The sequence below is a fragment of the Lepus europaeus genome, chromosome 5 (genome assembly GCF_033115175.1).
Source record: "Lepus europaeus isolate LE1 chromosome 5, mLepTim1.pri, whole genome shotgun sequence".
NCBI classification, from domain to species: domain Eukaryota; kingdom Metazoa; phylum Chordata; class Mammalia; order Lagomorpha; family Leporidae; genus Lepus; species Lepus europaeus.
The window spans coordinates 104354225-104359790 of NC_084831.1; positions in this window are offsets into that span (position 1 = coordinate 104354225).

Sequence of the window (5566 nt, forward strand, 5' to 3'; positions counted from 1 at the left end):
TTTAGGTGGACTGCACTTCCTGAGTGGAGGAGGACAGGCTGTAATGTGATTCCCTCCAGGCCCGCCCTCCAGGCACCCTTAGTGAGGTAGAGTTTTTTTTACCCGGGGCTCAAAAACAGTCATTGAGTAAACCAAGAGGAAAATCCTTTCCGTAACTGCCCAAGGCAGGGGCGGGGCTCCAGGACTCAAATACCAGTGTCCCAGAAGTTCCCATGGGAGATCCTGAAGGCTTGCTTTTCCTACGGAAGAAGTATGCAGCTGTCCAGACAGTGGGAAGTACTTCCCTGCGCCACTCCAGCCAGTCCACCACTCCATAAGAGACCTCTGTGGGTGGCCTTTGTGTATTGACCCCAGCCTTCAGGTTACTAGTTTGGGCCCCATTTTAATTAACTTTATTGCTATCTGATTACCTCAACTTCAGGCACCTCCCATGAAAGATGTCTACTTGTAATAATGATTTTTCTTAGAGTAATTGTAATGAAACTTTCTTACTGCATTTTGAAAATGGTAAAGGCTGTGTCTCCTAAATTATGTGGCTATTACAACTCCACTTCCCCCCACCCTGTCTCCTTCCTCTGCCCCACCCTCTGTATTAAAAAAAAAAAATCTTAAAAAGTCACCAGGAAATTGCCTTTCATCCCCCTCACACCAACATTCCAGATTTTAAACCAGAGTTTATTGTAGACTAAAGTGTTTTTCTTGTTTTATCTGGAAAATTGTTACATACGTATGCCTGTTCCTTTTTTGAAAGCAAGGGGCTTCTCAGGCTCTTAAAACCAAACTTTATAATAATTTTTGATGAAAGTGCTTGCGGGACAGCTTAGTCTTTGGGGAGGGTGTCCTTGAAGTGTGACCATGGGACGATTATGTGGTTTTGTGGGGCTTGGTGGTAGGGACCAAATAACCTTTCAACAGACAGCAAACATCCAATGAGAAGGTAAATGCGTTTCAGAGCCAACACATTCCAGAAAACATTTTTAGTTTGTGTCTGTAGGACTGATTGCTTAGTGGTATGTCCGTTGCTCTTTTGAAGCAGGGCTGTCTTTGATTGTAATCACAGGGTGAGATGAACCGAGGCTTGATATTGATGAACTCTGAGGTTGAGGGCTGGGCTCTGTTTTGAAATGTGGCAGGACAATGAGTCATTCAGAGGCTAAGAGGGCTACATAGTTCTCAGAGAAGTTCCAAACCTATTTTCCTGTGGGTATATTAGCAGGAAGCTTTGAGTCGTGGTAGGACATGTAGACTGGGTTAGAAATTCAACTTTTATTCATGCAGAGTTTGGTATGTGCTAGGTAGAGCTTCCATTCCATATGTGCCCAGCACCTCCACCCAGCCCCCGCCTGCCACTTGGAGTCCAAGGAGTTTCCCTGGTTGACGGCAGTTCACAGGTGTTGTCGTAGCTTGTTGCCGTAGGGATGAAATGCATCCTGTGCGACTCCACTCTTGGAAGTTTACATCTGGCATTTTCTGTACTTTGTGTCTCTGAATGTTTCCAAAAGTAAAATGGAAGTAATATGATCTCTGCAAGGTTGCTGTGAGGATTAACAATAGATACCTAAGGTGAATGCACATTATTAATAGATCTATTCTGGTTAACCAGGTGGGGGCTAATAGCAAGAGCAAAGAATTCTTAAGCCACTTTTGAGATATTAGTGAACATTTTGGCATCTTTACCTAGTGGACTTAATAAAACTGATAGGGTCTTTAACTAAATATGAATGATTCCTTCAAGCTCTAACCTTTTTATTTTTAAAGATTTATTTTAATCATTTTAAAGATAGAATGACAGAAAGAGACACAGAAAGAGATCTTCCATCCTCTGGCTCACCCCGGAAATGGCCCCAATGGCTGGGGCTGGGCTAGGCCCAAAGCAAGGAGTCTAGAACTCCATCCAGGTCTCCCAAGTGGATGCAGGGGTCCAAGCACTTGGGCCATCTTCTGCTGCTTTCCTGGAGTACATTAGTAGGCGGCTGGATCAGAAGCAAAGCAGCTGGGACTTGAACCAGCTCTCTGACACAAGAAGGCAGCATTTCAAGTGGTGGCCCAGTCTGCTGTGCCACAACAGGAGCCCTGAGCTGTAACCTGTTAACTCTGTCCTGAAGCTATTCAACAAGAAAGCCGCTCGCTTTCCTAAGCCACCACCACTGCCCTCATTCCACTGGCAAATATAGCCAGTGGAGAATTCTCAACATTTAGGAACTTGAGAGTTTTATGCAGCATTACCATCTAGAATGAAGAGATTCTATTGTTAACTAAATCTTTGCCTGTCCTCATTCAGTTCTTGTGCAGGGAAGAGTTAAACATAGCAGCCCTGAGACTGCTGTGCTCCGAAAGGCTGGCTTGCAAGGGTGACGCAGACCGGTGTCTGGGCGCTCTGATTTCATGAGGCTTCCCGCCACTCCCTGCATGATGAGCAGCTCACTGTGCCGGCACTGCAAACACTGGTGCTGAACGCTTGCCGTCCTCTGGAGCCTGCGAGTCCGTGTGTGCTGGGCAGGGGGAGCTTACCTGGCCAGCCCCCTCCTGGACTTTGAGTCTCCAGTGACTCCCTGGTTGGCAATGTTTCACACATGTCACACCTCATTTGCTTCAGGAATAAAGTGCATCTTGTGTGACTCCACTGAAAAAGGATTCTTGGAAGCTTGCGCCTGGGTTCTTTTGGATTTTGCCCCATCCATCTTTTCTCAGCTAATTCTGCTTCGTATCCATTTGCTTTAATAAACAGCATACACAGTCCTTTGAGTCCTCTTAGTGAATCATCAAACCTGATGTCTGGGCTCTCCAGAGCGGGAATGAACTTCCGGGGAGAAGAGGATTGAGATTGATTTACTCCAAGAAATTGGTGTACACGATTATGGAGACTGAGAAGCCCAAGATCTGCAGTCAGCAAGCTGGGGACCTTGGAGAGTTGGTAGCATAGGTCTATTCTGGCTTGAGTCCCCAGGCCTGAAAACAGACTTGTCCAGTCCGAGTCGAGGTCTAAAGGCAGAACAAAGACCAATGTCCTAGCTTGAAAATGCACAGAGAATTCTTCCTTAGACTTTTCTTATATTCTGGCCTTTGAGGGATTGCTTGAGGCCCAGTGACATGGGGGAGGGCCATCTTCTTCCTCAGTCTGCTGATTGAAATGTAGAAATGCTCTAAGACACACCCAGAAAAAAGTTAGCCAAGTAGTCAGTTGGGCACCTTGCGGCCCCATTGACAACACAAAGGTAACTTTTAGATGCAGTGCTGGGAAAGCCCCAGTCACCCTTCAGCTTTAGCTCTGTACAGCCTGGAAAATCTGCCACTTGGCATCAAGTACCCTAGAACCTACCTGAAATGGTTGTGAAGGGTGAGAAAGGGTGTTAATGTATTCCCTTCATTCACTTCACAGTTGCCATCTGTGTACCAGACACTGCTAGACAGTGGCGGACTGAGGCTAGCAGGAAATGTGGGGCTCTGGGAGCAGGGCCTGCGTCATGTAGGGCCTGGGCGGCCGTGGCAGGAATTTTGGATTTTGTTCCAAATGCAGTGGGAGACTTAGCACTGTGACTAGCACATAGAAGCACTCAGGTCGTGTGTGTTACTGAGCATCACCACCAGGAGGCTCTGTCAAGTCCAGTCTGAACATAGCCAGTCAAACCCAGATATTAGATGTCTCTAATCTTTTCCTCTGCTCGAGTTGACTGGCTGGCTCTAAGGCACTCATTATTCCTGTCACCTAGACTAGAAAATTCACCTTTCATTCTTCATTCTTTGTTCCCTTTCTGCCAGTTTGCTTTCTCTCATATTTGTTTCTGAGCTAATTGTCTTCCTGAGACTATTTATTCTGTAAATTGGGGATAATACCTCATAAGGTTTAAGATTAAATGGACTAAATGCTTGCAAATTACTTAGTATTGCCTAGCATGTAGCAAAAACTCAATATTGGTTCTTAATAGTTTAGGATAGGAATTAAAGATACTTAGATGAGTAAGAGGAAGTTTTTCTTCTGGAAAAAAAATGAGTTTGGTCTACAGATCAATCTTAAAATTTCATATGTATGGCTGGCGCTGCGGCTCAATAGGCTAATCCTCGCCTGCGGTGCCGGCACACCGGGTTCTAGTCCCGGTTGCCCCTCTTCCAGGCCAGCTCTCTGCTGTGGCCAGGGAGTGCAGTGGAGGATGGCCCAAGTGCTTGGGTCCTGCACCCCATGGGAGACCAGGAAAAGCACCTGGCTCCTGCCATTGGATCAGTGTGGTACACCGGCCGCAGCACGCCGGCTGCGGTGGCCATTGGAGGGTGAACCAACGGCAAAAAGGAAGACCTTTCTCTCTGTCTCTCTCACTGTCCACTCTGCCTGTCAAAAAAAAATTTCATATTTACTTTAACCTGTTCCAAAACCCCTTGTTAACAAGATAAGGCACAAGATTCCTGAAAAGTGGATATTCAAGTTCCTCAGGTTAGCTGCCCTACGTAGCTTTCAGCTTTTCCACTCTCTCACAGGCCATACTGAAGTGTTTGTTATTACATATTCCTTTTGGGTTATTCCATCCTCGTCTTCTGCTTGGGAAAGCGTCTTTGCTGGTCCAGTTCTTATGGTAAGACTGTTTTATCAAGTATTCACCTGTTCAAGTATTTATTCAGTGCCCATTTTATGTATGTCAGGTTAAGTGTGGTGAACACACACCCCTTCTATCAAAGTCTTTAAGGGCTGGAGCCATGTCTTATTCAAAATCATCCTCTGGGGCCGGTGCTGTGGGTACAGCTGTCACCTTTGGGTAAAGCGTCCCATATGGGTGGCGGTTTGAGTCCCGACTGCTCCACTTCCAATCCAGCTGTCTGCTATGGCCTCGGAAAGCAGAAGATGGCTCAAGTCCTGGAGCCCTTGTACCCGTGTGGGAGACCCAGAAGAAGCTCCTGGCTTCTGATCAGCCCAGCTCTGGCTGTTGGGGCCATTTGGGGAGTGAACCAGCAGATGGAAGACCTCTTTGCCTCTGCCTCACTGTACCTCTGCCTTTCAAATAAAAGATATTTTTTAAAAAAAATCATTGTCCTCACATAGCACCTTATACATTGTAGATGCCTATTATTTTGGGCTAAATATTCTGGATATCTTTCTATATTGTCAAGTGTTAAATTGCTAAAGAGCAACACATTGAGGACTTTTGTGCCTTTCTATGCAAATTGTTGTGAACTATGTAATGGTTGAAGAGAAGATAATGTTGACTTACACTTCCAAACGCTAAGGGTTTTGTTTTTTGTTTTTTTTTCTGACCAAACATACCTATTTGGTGGTCTGATAAAGAGGACTGGCTGTGAGTTGGGAGTCCTGACTCCAATGGTGACTCTGCCAGTTCCTTAGCTTCAGTTACATGAGTGTAGAATAGGGCAATCAAGAGTACCTAATGTATAGGGTTGGTAATAAGCATTCAATCCTGGCATGTAGTAAGTACTTAATGATATTAACTTATGTTATAATGAACTAGGAGTATGCTTGATTTAAATATTTATAGGCACTTCCGCGAGAATACAGACATTACAGAAAGCTTCTGAAAGAGGAAGTAGAAGAGTCCTTTTTTGAAAAAATTAACAATTTGAT